Source organism: Papilio machaon, chromosome 22 (genome assembly GCF_912999745.1).
Source record: "Papilio machaon chromosome 22, ilPapMach1.1, whole genome shotgun sequence".
Classification (NCBI taxonomy): Eukaryota; Metazoa; Arthropoda; class Insecta; order Lepidoptera; family Papilionidae; genus Papilio; species Papilio machaon.
Genome location: NC_060007.1, coordinates 5174720 through 5191020, shown reverse-complemented (window position 1 = coordinate 5191020; position 16301 = coordinate 5174720). Strand labels below are relative to the sequence as shown.

Here is a 16301-nt window from a genome sequence, read left to right as displayed (position 1 = left end):
TAGGTCCGAAAGAAACAAGTTTGTTAAGTTGACTATTGCCAACTGGTGATAATTTATTTAGATTATCCTTAGCTATAATAAAATCGTGGTCACCGTAGACATCCCCCGGGGGCGCTGTCCGCACCGCTTTGTGTTGTGACGCGGCCAATGGCGGTATTCCTTGTTTTCGATTCCTACATTTGTTGCCTTTTTTTCCACAATTATCAAAACATGCAACAAATAAATTTTGAAACTGATGATGTCCACATGCAATGTAAAAAGAGGTAAAATAAATTAAATTAATTAAAAAAAAAATAATACTATCTACGAAAAAAATAACTTTTAATTGTACACATATACATGTAATATTATGCCTAATGTTATTCTTTCAAACAAATCTAGAAATGGACATTGTCGTACATTTTTATAAAATATGTGTTTTCCTTTAATATTGAAAAAATACTAAGAACAAAGAAACGCCTTATTGATCTGAGTAGTCCGACTATTTTTATCAATTTAGACCACTGTCTATCCTATTTTAGTTAATACTACGTTAGACTTACGTCCAAAATTAAACTGTACTTACCTGAAACAAAGAAAAGCACATCTTAAAAACTAAGACATTTCACAAAAGAGAAATAACAAACAAAATTTCGTACGCTTTGGCGAAATGTACAAAAGACGAACGCAAAAGCGATGGTTTCCTTTACTCCTTTTACTGTCGGTTTAGGAAGTTTGTGAGGCATTGGCTTATTTCCAGACTTTGTAATGTCGCATGTTTTTATTTTCGTTTACATACAATGTCAGAATCTCTGCTGAATGTACTTGCGATACTTTGCGATGCGACATATAACTTAGGAATTATTTAGAAAAAACATCGTTTTATTTAATTAAATTGTAAATCGTTAAAAAAAGAACAATTGCGGGTCTATTGGAAATAGTCCCATAAGTCAAATGCTTATATCAACGTTCGACACATAAATTTTTATTTTACTTTTACCTCGAACTTGTCCTCGAATCAATTATACATATGCTAAATTCAGCATTTTAATTACTTAAGCAGTCCCTTAGAGTAGATTTCTAATACTAAGATTAGACCTGACTAGTGACTGAGTACGGCAGTGAGAGCTAGGGTAGCCATGAGTATTAAAACAAAGAGATTGGTCAATTATATTAAACGGAAGAGTTCGGGTACAATCAGTTACTGTAACAAAGGCCTTGTCTCCACAATTGTTCGAAGGGCGCATTCAGCCGCGGAGTACGAACCAGAGAGTTAACGTTTAAATTTTGAAATTAAAAGTCATTCATCACGGATAATGTGGTAATCAGTTTTCAACCCTACCATCCGGAAAACTAAACTTTAATTTCTTATCTTTTCAACTTAGGTAACGGAAATAATTTTGCAACCACAATTTTATATCCAACCTCTTCTATTGTAGCAAAGTGTGCATATTTATAAACCGATTTGTATACATAACTCGATACCATTATAAAAAACGGGTATGTATGTATGAAAAGGAATGTATGTAGGGACTATACTCTTATTTATTGTTGAAGAAAAAGACTGTATTAAGATTTATTTCAATCAATATATCTTCTTTATTTTTTGGAAGTACAAAATGCTTTATTAAATTGTCTACTACAATGAATAATACAGGGGGATTAATTTTGTTATTAATAACGATTGGTACGAAATAAATTGATGAAATTAATAAATCGAGATAGTGAACTAGCAAATGATATCGAAACATTAATAACATAATACTGTCAGTTTCAATGATCGACATCGACTAGTCTTTCAGCTAATTAAATACTGAATGGATATTAAATACGTTTTCCGCCGGAACAATATCTATTCTACGCTAAACACACAAATTTAAAACTTATCACTATTGCTTTAAAGTTGATTTTGTGTTAAATATTTTAGTTACTTTTAATTTATGACAGATCTTCGAGAAAATTCTTGTCAAGGCTATGTTATAATAATTAATTCTAGAGTTAATTTTGATTATTTATGAATTTTTACTGTTGAACAAAAAATAAATTGTACTTAAAGGTTTTAACATTAAGTGTTGTTTATAAGCTAAAATATAACAGAATATAAATTAATTGAATGAAATTTATAAATTTTAAACTTTATTTATTGAAATAAAGTGATTAATGAATTAAATTTTTGGCTCTATTCACGTTTTTAATAGTCATAGTGTCGTGATATTAGGTTAGGTGAACACTAATGACGCCTGAGCCCGACACACCAGACATGAAGCTCCCATGGCTGATGGTGCCCTAAGACATTTTTTTTCCTCTTTAAAAAAATAATAGAGTCGTGTTGTGGTTACTGAATTATGCTTGTAGTGTAGATTTCTTCTTCAAAGTAAATCTACGTCAAGTTAAGAAACTTCTTAACTATATAAGACGATTCTGAGTATGACAGTAACTTCTTTAAAGTCGCCATACTATTGTGAAAAGTGCTCTGTTTACTTTCTTCAACAATTTCCATCACTCGAATACATTTCTTCGAGATAAAAAACAACAATGTTCATTGAGTTAAGTGAGCATTATAACGAAAAACACCCCCCACACCCCTCTTTATCGTAGTCTTCCGTACAATTAAACGTCTCAGAGGCACTTCCTCCTTCCACTCGTAATATAACTTTCATTAGGGGCCGACAATAAAAGCTGTACGTAACATCCACTTTGTCATTCAAACTTCGCTCCTTTTCGTAATTGGATAAAATCCGTTGTGAAATCACGTCAAGAGGGCGTTAGCGTTTATTGGGGAGAATCGAGTCATTCGATATTGTTTGAGAAAAAAATAGTATAGCATTTCGTTGGTGTACCTTCTTATTTTTTTTTGGGAAAACAATTTTAATTGATTTGATTTAAATACGTGTTGTTTGTTGCGCCATATTCAAATGAAATTGGTACAATGTGTTTTAAATAAGGCTATGCATGTATTATGCACCATATTGTGACGTCATAATATAAAAATTAAAGTACAAGAATAAGTAAAATAGAATTTTTTACTGAATGTTTTTGTTGAAATCTGTTATTTTTTCTTACAATTAAATGAATGTTTAGATGGATGGATGTTTGTTTGAAGGTATCTCCAGCACGGCTCAACGGATCTCGATGAAATTTGACATACATGTAGATCATAGTCTGAAAGAACACATAGGCTACTTAGTAAGTTTTTTTTAATTCCACGTGGATGAAGTCGCTGGCGACAGTTAGTATATTATAAATAAAATTTAGAGATTCTTTAGACAACAACAGTAATATTTAGTTAATTTAAATTGTTTAGCAACAGTTAATCTAATTGCTCCCTTTCTGACGTAGGTGTGTTCAAAATTGAGAAACCATTTCCCCAAGGCGCGGTAGGCAGTTAACACGTCACATAATTTGGTTAGACCTTAGTCTAGCTGACATTTGAGGTACGTCTCTGACATAGTCATAATTAACGGTTTAAGTTCAATTAACTTGAACATCTTAACACGTTCAATGTTAATTTTCACGTACTAAATTAAACCCGGTGGCAGTGAACTTGTTAATACAATAACTGATCAACATAGGTGTTATATTTAGATTGTCCAAATTGTCAGTCATTTAATTTTTCTAGGTTAAATTACAAATAGACTTTTAGTTCACTTTAAATGTAACGTTGAATTTTCACTATCCAAACATTTTTCATTCGTCTCTTGAAAAGTCAAAGATATGTTGTTATAGGCAGCGGCCACTTCATTATTTAGGTAAATCAGTTAGCCGATTTCTCGTTTGCCACTTTATCCTATTAGAAAATACTTGCAAATATTTACAGTTGAATTTAGATCATTGGAAGGAAATAGCGAATCTATTTCAAGAGCATCAAGGTCGAATAATGATTGCGTTGAATGTGTAACGAATGCAAATGCATGTTTGTGGAGCAACCGCGGTAGTTGCCCTCACTTTGATATATTCTTCCCAGTTTTATCTTCACCTTATGGAAAATTTTACTATGGAAAAAACTTTTCCATTAAAAACAAAAGAGAAAATAACTTCGGAAGATAATGAATTGAATAATGAATGTAACAAAAGTAGACCTAAAAAAGTATGGATACATTGTGTAAAAAAGGATAGGCGTAAGATAGGACTGAATTCAGATATGACTGCTAATAGAGATGTATAGACGAATGGTACATAATGTGCAGATCCTGCGTAGGAATACAGGCAGGTTGTTGAGATATAAAAACAGACTATATGTAAATAAAAAAACTTGAGAGGTGTCAAGGGACACCCGGATGGAACGAAGTTCCTTTCGATTAATTAGTGAAGGAATCAATGTTTATTCTATGAATAAAAAACTTAAGTCTTCATAAGAAGTACATTTTATTTCTATAAATTTTCGTTATATATTGTCACGTCGTTGCCATGGTGAAGTAGCACTCATTCGTCGTTAACATACTTACTATAGCAAAAAGTGTCGTGACAACTTTTCGTAAGAATTTTTTACGTCTCCTTTCACAACGCGCGATAAGGAACTTCGTTCCAAAAACGTTCAACGTTTTAAAAAAAAGTTGAAAGGAATAAAGTATAAAATAGAGCATTAATAACTTAGTTACAAAAGCCAAAGTGCGAGCATTACACAAAAATGTATGTCAGATCCCTACGGAATTTTGCGTTGACTGTTTCCACGCTAATTTTTAAAAGTAATTCGCATATTGACGTCAACTTTTTAAAAATAAAAGCACAAATATTCACCTAATTATCAGCCAGTTATCTATTGCATTTTAAAAAAAACATAAAGTGGTTGTAAAAAATCTTTCTCGACCAGTAAATAAATTCTATATTATTAATAAGTTATGAAGATAATTGACATTATTATAGCTTGCTAAAACAAGTGTGAGGAATATGTAAATTAGCGGACACACAATTCTGAATCTTGATTACGTATAAATTAGAATTATATTTGCACATTAACTATCTATCGCACGTCTGTGACAAATTGGAAATTATAACGGTATTTATTCCCATCGCAAAATAGCACAGATACGTAATTACTTTCACAAACAATAATTAATAAGGTAAAGATGCGAACGCTCTATTTTATTACGCAAGTGTGTTCATTGCCGAAACACGAAATACACACAATGTTTTTCAAAGACAAAGAAAACGAATTCCCAACTTTCAAACAAGTTAAAGAAAATAAGATCAGTTCCTGTCCATCGGCTAAAGGGTGTACCAGACATATGTACATAGAAACAAAAGAACGAAATTCCAATACTCAGAAAAATTCATAACCATGTGACAATATTGGACCTTAAATGTCTTTGTGACTTTAATGTGGCTTAGTTTTGCTATCGACTTGACCTTGAAACTGACCTCTTAGATTTAGAAATAGTGATTATTTTATAATAATAGCGTAACACTTTTCAATTCCCAGTTTCGTTCTATGGGCCTAGTACGAATATTTGAGACAATCGCCTTCGTATCCTCATCGTCAATTATTTCAAAATTTGTATGAGATTTTTGGTGTTCTTTACGCGATTACGATTGTCACAAATATTCGTGCTAGACCCACTGTTTCAAATATTCATCTAGGTCGTACAAAATGTATAATGAGACGACGAACTTTGACAGTTTGCGAGTGAAACAAGTTAAAGTTAACAACGGGTTGGGTTCATTTTAAAACTGCGCAAAGCGGGCATTAAACTAATCAAAGGTTATACAGTTTAACGTAATGTTTTACAACTTTTTTAAATCAAACCAAAGTTTAGATGGATGGATGGATGTTTGTTAGAAAGTATCTCCACAACGGCTGCATGGATTTCGATGAAATTTGGTATAGATGTGTCTGGAAGAACACATAGGTTACTAATTAAGTTTTTTAATCCTGCGCGAACGGAGTCGCGAACGACAGCTAGTCTAAATGTAAATGTAAACCGAAACATTGGGACCTATTAATAAGTCATAAGGAAATACTGACGTGGGAACTATTTCAAGCAATAATTGCGAAATCTTACGACTTGGTAATTACCGTTCAGTTCGGTTTTCAGTTGGAATGATGTGAAAGGGAACGATTTAGTTGTCACCTACAGGTTTAACTAAACCCTGTCGTACACAGCCAAAGCGAATTGGAAGCAAAGGAAATGGCCTTGATTTAGTTCGATCTGGCTACGTTATCCCGTAAAATTCCATGTCTAGACACTTGTATTGTCACATATAACTGTCGCTTGTGTTTTCAAATCGAATGAGAAGGATAATAATATAATTTTATTAATGTGTTTCAACAGAAAAAAAGCCCATAGTTCAGCAGACAGGCGTACCTACTACCAACGGAATAAATTATATAGAACTCTTCTGTTTATTTCTCATGTTTCTTGTTTCGTTTTTCGGTGAATAGTTTTCGCGGTTGTGTGCTACAGGCCTAAATGTAACTGACGTATGTATTACCATACTTACAGGCACCAAGTGTTAAACCTTAATCACCTAAGTCATAAACATCTTAATTAGAAACTCGACTTCGTTACGGATAATCCATGTTGTATAGAATTAGCATTAAGGTATTAAATGTTCAATTGAAATATGGCCTTCATTTGCACTCACTTCGACGTGTATAAATATAGTTGTCTTTGTTTTTACAAAGAGAATTTAAGTGATGACAATTGACAATATGTTGATAAATATGATAATTATCAATGGGCCTAACACAAATATTTGTGACAACCACCATGGTATCGTCATCGAAAAAAATTTCAGAGAATCGCGCGAAAAGTCAAAGAGTTAACGAGACGTAGTTATTAGAGTTAGATGAATGTATTTTAAAAACGGAATAAAAGGATTTTGGCTGCTGTGCTACTGTTATAAATTTATACATGCACCAAAAATCTCATAATAATTTTAACAGAATTGATGACGACATTACGAAGGCGATTGTCACAAACATTTGTACTAGGCCCACAGTGCAGTTGTGTTCTAATTACTAGTTAAAATACGTTTAGTAAAACTAGAAATTAGTCATAGTTATTTAATTTAATGCATTACTTATTTAATTTTTTTATATCAGATCTCAATATTTTTACATAGGTAAAGCTGAAGAAAATTCTTCAGCTTTACCTATGTAAAAACTGCTACAATAAAGAACAGTAATTATTAATCGACTGCCACTTTTCGACCTCTACAAACAAATTGTTTTCCATTGACGCGTATACAATTCATTTATAAGAAAGATAAATCACTACTTTCCGTAGGGTAGGGGGAAAACCCCCACCTCACCTCCCCTATATCTCCTTTAACGCGTCACCCTCATAAATTACATTTGCCGCTACAACGCCAGTTAATTACAGATTAATTATACCATTTTATTTCCAATGTATATGCTTAATTATGTATGATAAATTTATAGAACTGAACCCAATTATTTATCTATCGATCCGAAGATTAATTTAAATACCTTTTTTTTCCCTAATCCCTGCTGCTATCAGTCCTGCAGCAACCTTGGTTTCCTTAAATTTTACTTTAAATACCTTCGATGTGGATTCGACCGGAGCTGTGACCCTTTAATTAATACTGATCAAACTTTTCAATTGCTATTGCGTTCTTGAAATAGGTAAAATTTTAAGTAAATAGAATAATAAAAATACGAGTTTGAGATCGCTAATTGGGCCCTGCATTCAATCTGTTTAGACTGGTGTACTCGGAATCGATTGAAATTGATTGGAATTGGTGACTATGGGGAGTTACTAAATCTTGATTTTGTAAGACAAGTTGTTAAAAAAAAATAAGTAAGTTCTGATAATAGTGAGATCTTGTTTCACTTTCTATATCTAAATTGAACTGGAAATAGGAAATTTCAATAGGAAGAAATTCACACATTTCTTTTAAACTCCGTCGGATATTTTTCTTGTAAACGCATTCAACAGCGTATGCAAATTGAAAATGATTTTAAATTTACAGCGATGTCTTTGAAAGGATTCTGGGAAAAATGAAACGGCACATTTTACCTTCATTCATTGAAAGCGAATGATTTTTTTTAATTGTATGGTTTAAACATCTCCATATTTCATATTCAACCCTCGACGCATCTATATTTTTCTAATTAGCTTTTAATATTTTTTTTCCGCAAGTGGAATAAATCTCTCGCATTTTAAATGAATGGATATTTGCATTAGTTCCCGGGGATTTTACGCCGGCTTGATTCCATTTTCGTTTTTAAAATTTTCATTTTTTTAGCGACTCAACGGACGGGACAGTTTTGTAATTAAATAAGATTCCACTTTTAAAAAGTGTGTTTGTGCGGCCAAGATTTATACAGAGTGCATTGCTGACAAAACATGTAATTTTTTTAGTTAATAGCATCTTTGTCAATTGTATTTCTAGATATTACGTTATGTACTAACTATAATTTTTAATAAATTCTCAATTAAAAAAACACAGTTTATTAACCAAAAACAAAACAAATTACACTTATAAAGATATCAATTAAAGAGAAAAAAATAGTTCTTGGCTAATGGGAAGAGGCTCAGCTAATGCTGCCTCCAGCTTGTCACTGAAGGCCGCGCTGGTTTTCAGCCTCTCCGTAAATACTCTAAGAAGGTGCAGATAATTTAGAACAAATTTTAGCTCATCTTTTTTAATATTTGTGGTTGAAAGCGGCCAATGTGCATATTAACACAAGATTAATTAATAATCAATATTCCTTGGTGTTTCGACAGTAAAAATACACTATATTAACAAACGCAATACAAATAAAGAATTAAGGGAACAATATTAACAATTTTATAACCGTATACATGAGAAGAAAAAATTCAAAGCTCATCGTTTCAAGTCTATTTTCGTGGAATGAAAGGAAAGAGCCGACAGTTAAATAAAAAAAAACGTTCGGTCTATAACATCTGTTCAGTCTCAAAACGGCAGTAAAAGAACCGCTCAGAAAAACTTAAACATACAAAGTTGAGTTACTTGAAAACGAAAGCTACTTGTTTGTGTGCAAAGCCACCAGTAAAACCTTTTTTTGTGTACTGAAGTATATTTATATACTTCAATTTATTTTCATTTTTAATTATGTTAAATAGTTTATTTGACTTTTTTATGGTAGACTTTTTCTGAATGCTTTGCTTGGTTTCCTTTATTACGTCCGACTCCATTCAGTCTATCTATCTATGCGGTTTTCATTTATACGCGTTAAACCAGATGCAAACCGTATATCAGAAAGGAACGAAAGCCCTAGATTAAATGATTTCTCTATAAATATGTAAAAAAAAACTCTATTCAATATAAACGACACGTAATGAGCGCTTTATTATGGTTTTAATAGAATTATGCAAACATTTCTATTAAGAATTTTTACATTCAGAACTGCATAAGTGAGAAACATATCTAGGTACCTTGGACTCTCGCTTATCTAGGTTTGACTATATTTTTATAACATAGTCGGTACTGTAATTATTTATGAAGATGGATAAAGATGTGGTTTTTTCTACAAATGTTTACATCTATTGTATTCTCAGTAATTGGAAAAGCAGCTTTTACAGATAAAAAAGGGATAAGCAGCGAAAAAGATTATTTAAAAGATATTTTTACTTTCATGTACTTTCTTCGTACTGAACAAAGCAGAACAAGTAAATAGAATACAGAAGCCAAATTACACTCAGAATTGAAGGACTGAAAGCATTTTACGCACAACCCTTACAACCCTGCGACTATAAATTAAACCTTATACATGTGTATTAAGACATAATTTCTATTGGCGACAGTATTTTACATATGAATTGTACAATCAAAGCCTAAGTAAACAAGTAAACCCGATCCCAATGTTTTGTTTGAATAATTATTATAACTGTTGAATTTTGCCCAACAATGGACTGGTTGGGGAATGGAAAATTCCTCGTTCGAAACTAATTTCGACAACGTATATCGCGTGTAAACATTCGTGGGTATCATGAAGTTATTTGATCAAGTAAAAATAAATTCAATGCTAAATTATGTCGGTCGAAATTGTTTACATTAGTGTGTAATGCTTTTTTGATGTTGGATAGCTGAAACATTGAGAACGATGCTTTGCTAGATCATTTTTACTTATATTAGACATTATATCTAGACTGGAATATTTTTTATAAATAAGTTTTTTTTTAATTCATTACCACGTAATAAAATTACCATCCATTTTCCATACGACCAGTTACAAAAATTAAATAAAAATATAAAACTAGTTTGTTTTATTACTATACGAAATAATATGTTTGTTCATTCAAGTGATATTGTCCCTTTTCCGCCATTTACGAACAATCAATATAACAAAAAACTTATCTATCTGTCCATTGTTCTTGGGAGCCCTTCAAAAGTCCTCGCGCGACCTTACGCCGAATCTTTGTGCCCTCTGACGCTGGCGAAACTGTTAGCGATTTCTAACGGCTGTATACCTAAATATACCTTAGTAGTAAGAATTATGGCCCTATTGATTACTATATTTGAATTCGAATTTATTATATACTAGCTTTTACCCGCGACTCCGTCCGCGCGGAATAAAAAATTGAAAACGGGGTAAAAATTATCCTATGTCCTTTTCCTGGTTCTAAGCTACCTCAGCTAAGCCCACCAATTTTCAGTCAAATCGATTCAGCCGTTCTTGAGTTATAAATAGTGTAACTAACACGACTTTCTTTTATATATATAGATTTGAATTACACTTTTTAAAAATTCAATAATAAATTATTCGTATCCAAATTCCAATAAGAATCGAGTTTAAAAACTACGACAAATTGCGTCACATGACATTTGTACAGCGTACAAAAAAAGTTTCCACGATATAGTTAGCAATAACAACGAATTTAAACTTAACTTGTTCATTGTACAAAGAAGCAAGTGGATGAGAAGCGATGAAGGGTGGTCTGGCACTTTTTTCTCATGTTATTTTCTACATACAGTACATTTATTACTAGATTTTTTAATTACGTGCGGACGAAGTAGCGGATAATACACAAAATATGTGAAGAAATGGCTATTCAGACCAGTTAACCGGCTCTTGAGTTCCTTAAATGTAGCATTTTTATGCTTCAACTTTACAAAGTTAATTGTGTTACGATGTTTAACTCACGTATAAGGTAAAATGGCTAAAAGGTAGTTATAAATAAAATGTTGCTATTGTAAACTGAACTTTAACTTAGTACACTTACGTTTCGATATCGTTGGCGCGATATCTAATTCATTGTCGGCCAATATGCCCCGTCCTTCCGCGAAGCAGAGCCGCAATATTCTGTAACAAAGAAAAATGAAACATGTAAAAATTATAACGCTTTTTAACTTGCTTTATTCTATTTATAAGCTTCCGTAGACAGTCATTTTGAAATTAAATAGTAATTTTAATTGATAGAGGGCGTGATAATCGAAACATTTGACATAAACATAGAAAGAAGGTTTTAAATACTTCTTGTAAACGACGCCTATAATGTATAATGTATAATACATGTATATAGATCAGTAATCTATTAACTTTCATTTAATTAAAATGGACATAAAGCAAGCATAATAAAAATAATTTCGTTGTAATGAAATTAAGTAAATAATTTGTTGACAGTTTACCTCAACCCAGAAAGCAAGCAAATGACTCACCAGTCAGTTTATATTTGAAAACTTGTAAAGAAAATAAAGTACTGAATGTTTGAAAACTAATAAAGTTACAATTTGAGCTTTAAAAGTTTCACCGTTAAAAACAAAGAAAGGACACGAATTGATCGGAAACTTTCCACAACTTTGCAGTTAAGTGAAAACTTTTATAGTAAATAAATAAATTGTTTTGTACAGACGTAATGACGTTGATTGATAAAAGATGTCCAAACAAAAATATAAAAATAACTAGCTGTCACCCGTGACTTCGTCTACGCGGAATTAAAGGAAAACTTAATAGTAATGGTAGTAGCCTGTGTTTTGTTCCAGACTATGTTCTACATCGATAACAAATTTCAGCTAGATCCAGTTAGCTAGTCTGAAAATACCTAAAAACAAACGTCCATCCGTCCATCTTAACATTATCATTTATAATATTAGTAAAAATAACATGCATATATACATAAAAAAACAATGTTTGTCCTCTAAATATTTCTACGAAAAATTATGTTGCAACTTTGATAGGGTGTTCTAAAGTTTTGTGCCCTAAACATATAAAAATTAAAACAGAAAGATTTTATACATTTTTTGCTTCCTTTATAGCAATAAATAGAATTTTGGCATTGATATCACAACTCTTGCCGGATTCAGTAAGTAGGTATGTTATAAAATTAATTTGATGAGAAATGTATTTAAGAAATTTATGGACATATAAAATTTAATTACAAGGGTTAATGTGAAAGGGCATTCAACCCGTAATGTTTATACAGGGGATAATTAGAAAATCCGCTAGAGGGCAGCAGTTGACGAAAATGGGTAAACATTTCAAATATTTCGTTCAATTCTCACCTTTGGCTAAATATTTTTTCGCACTAATAATAATTCTTTTTAGACATTTAACGCCATTTTTCTACAATACTTACTAGATATTGCCTTTACTAAGTTACAGATAAGATACTTTCCAGTAAAAGTTCAGACAAAATCGGTCCAGTCGTTTAATACTACCCGTACAGGATGCGAATTTGTTAAATGTACTAAATATGACTGTTTTGATATCACGTACAGACACACACTTTTTTATAGATATAGTATAGAGACTTAGGTACCTGCGGTAGAACCGCTCATTTGAAATTAATAAAAGAAATCAACATCATTTTAGTCATCGTAAGAGGATCTTTGAAATCTATTCCTACACAAAAGGCCTTTGAAAACTTTCCTGGCTCCTAGAAACCCAAAAGGGCGTTTATTCATTCAGCCCTTACATAGACATGAAAAACGCAGACGGTTTTTTCAACGTTTTTTTTTTTACCGCCAATTTAGTAGATTCCTAAGCGAACACGTTCCGGGCCTGTTGCTACCTGTCTGCCGTCTATACGTCATTATTTTTTTTAAATCCGCCCAAGGCTAAGGCCCGTGGCATAATGAAGCCAGCCGGTGTCGAACGTGCCGCTGTGTTTTCGGCCAGGATAACGTGTTCTATATAATAGTGATGCTTTTTGTTTTTTTTTTTATTAAAATTTTTAACGGTTATAGTTTTTACATTTATATCCAGCCAGTGTAGGTCATTTTTTTAAATAAAACAAAAAATGAACCTACAGTTTGTATATACAATAAATAAATAACACCCTATACACTTTTGAACGTAGACTGTTCAAAGAATGTTATAAATATTTCTTATCAAGTCCTATTTATATAAAATTCTGAGAAAAAATCTATTCTCAGATAATAAAATGTAACACTTATTACTAAGCTGTGGGCTTAAATACGAATAAAAGATTACTAGAAAGTCTACATGGATATTGAAACGGATATATATTAGCATTTTCTCAGTTTATTCGAAACAATCGTTTAATGTTTGTGTAATTTCAATGAACGTTACAGCCTACGCCCCGGGCCGGTTGATTTGCGAGACGATTACACGAAACGCCTTCGCGAGTCAGCCTCCAATTTATACAACGCTTATTTAATTAATTAAATACAAATGGGAAATTTTACAATCATATCGATATGTTATATTATTTTAAGCCGACTTCAAAAAGAAGGAGGTTATCATTTCGACTGTATTTTTTTTAATGTGTGTAAACAATTGATGAGCTAAAGATGATTGAAATTAAGCCATTAATTATATTAGAGTAAAGTGACCGTAGAGAGGCCGAAGATAAACACATTGGACTCACGAATATGTAATGTGGTGGTTTGTTTGAAAAGGGTCCAGTTTTGTTTGCAATGTCCATCTCACAATTACTGTATTACATCGAAACACGTGACAATCATTTACAATTCAAACAAAACCAGATTTCATAGAACTATGGAAAATTTAAATTATATGATTTAAATACAAACTTTTTTGTTAACTGTTACTACTATAATTAAATAAAAAAAAAATTAAAGTAATTTAGTTTTATATTAAACTAGCGACCCGCCCCGGCTTCGCACGGGTGCAATGCAAAATATATAAATAAATTGTGCATTTATTCTGTAGTAGGTATATTTAGGCACTTAAATGGATAAGGATTAATGCTGTATTGTTTAAAATCACTTCGTAAAAGAATAAAAATGGTTATGCTGGGTTATCCCTAAGAGATAGACATATACCATCGCGGACTTTTTTGTTGAACTTTTTAAGGTGAACAATACTGTAGTACATTATTTTGGTCTATCTCGTAGGGTTCAGCCAGCGTTTGCAATATAAGCGCAAAAGAACGTGCTTATTTACGACATCACATTAGAAAACTTTAAATTTATCAGTGTTTCTCTACTATATTATGCATTTATTATACATACAAACCTTCCTTAAGAATCACTCTATCTATTAAAAAAAACCGCGTCAAAATCCGTTGCGTAGTTTTAAAGATCTAAGCATACATACGGACATACAACGAAAGCGACTTTGTTTTATACTATGTATTGATTGACTAGCTGTTGCCTGAGAATCCGACCGCGCTGAATTAAAAAAAAAGAAACGTAATAAATAGTCTATGTTTTTTTTCCAGACTATGTTCTACATCTGTATCAAATTTCATGAAGATCCATTCCACTCCGGAGATACTTTCAAACAAACATATATCCATCCATTCAAACATCCATCTCAATATTCGCATTTATAGGTATTAGTAACTTAACTAGTAGCTTTAACACAGTGTAAGATTTATTTGTCTGGTTGTTTGGCAGAGATCACTGGTTAGCGATAAGACCACCTTTTGTGAAAATCCTGATATACTTTTTTTTGTAACTTCATGATAGTGCACAATAAAGTATATTTGTATCTGTAAGATTTCTGAAATTTTACATTCAATACATTACCGTACAAATTAAATACATAATTAACAAATATATATTTATGTCGTACATATAAAAAGCTTTCCTTCATTACATATCGAAGGCACACGAGATTGAGTCTCTAATTGCTTAGAGCTTTTTAACTTTGCCGTAAACTTTGGTGAAAGAATTAATGGATGTAGGAGGAAGGTTCGTTTCATCGTAATTAAATAATGAAAGTATAAACATGTACGAGTAGGTACTTATAATTGTAAGAGCCTCAGCTTTTAACGATACCATTTATAATGTCATAAAATATAAATTGAAATAAATAAGATACGAAAGATAACAGAAAATATAACTTTGAAAGTTCGAGTTATTTTCTATGATGTGTACATTATGTTGTTGGTATTTACTTTGTTATATAGACTAAGATATTGCACCACAACCGCATTTAACGGATTGCCCAAGTTACTAATACCTAAAGGGTCCTAACTTAAGTATATACGTTTACTAAAATTTATGGCCCTTCTCTAAGTTTAAGTTACGTACGCTTTAGAGTTCCAAGTTCAATACTTAGCGATACGTCACCTAAACCTTTATTAATACTGGGTAACACCTGGTACAACTTGGCAAAGATTAATTTGATAATTGACTTATATGATAGGGGCATGACGTAATAATTTAAGCCAACTGCTATGACGACATTAATACTGGCAATTTCCTGCGACTTTGTCTGCTGGGAATTAAAAAAAATCTATTAATATATATAGCCTATGTCACCCGGGAATAATGTAGCTTCCCAAAAGTGAAAGAATTTTTTGATACGAATTACGTGATGTCACGTGAAAACTTCGCCCTATTAACTCGTTTTCATCAACCCTTTGTGCAACTTTTCCTTCACCGCGATCTCTTTAAGATGTTCGTGCAAGTTAACTCGCTTACCGACTTTCAGTATGTTAAGATCAGCCATCTATGAATATAATTGGTACTCAAAGTTCCCGCTAAGAGGAAACTTTTCGCTTTGATGCTCTTCCCCTGGGTTTACAGATAGCCAATTATGAAGGGATTTAGAATTTTGTGGTTATATTTTATTGCTTAAATATTTTTCATACTTTGCTTTGATAAGTTTTCTTACATTCTATAAACTAAGGGGCTGCAAAGGTAAACTTAAAGAAGTCTGAGTGATTTAATTTATTAAATACTTGGAGTTGCCCACGCTCGCCCAGTGCGAGTTGGTTGACTTCACACATATAATTAAATTTCTTCTCTAAATATTAGTATAGACTATCTTATAAATGCGTATGTTCATATTGATGGATGGTAGTTTGTAAGAAGGTATCGCCAAAACGGCTCAACAGATCGCAATGTAATTTGGCATAGATGTAGAACATAGTCGGGAAGAACACATAGGCTACTAAGGTGTTTTTTTTAAATTCCGCGTGGACGGAGTCGCGGGCAAAAGCTATAAATAATGTTTCAAA

The 16301-nt window shown here is 32.1% G+C and overlaps 1 protein-coding gene across 3 annotated transcripts in view; it reads right to left on the bottom strand.

Moving 5' to 3' along the window:
• Positions 1 to 16301, bottom strand: part of LOC106708223 (brain tumor protein) — a 317131-nt gene that overhangs the window by 52935 nt on the left and 247895 nt on the right. For all 3 annotated transcript variants that reach the window (XM_045683553.1, XM_014499702.2, XM_014499703.2), the window contains one exon: positions 11130 to 11209. The gene's annotated coding sequence lies outside the window, so the exon portion shown is untranslated. The remainder of the gene's footprint in view (positions 1 to 11129; positions 11210 to 16301) is intronic.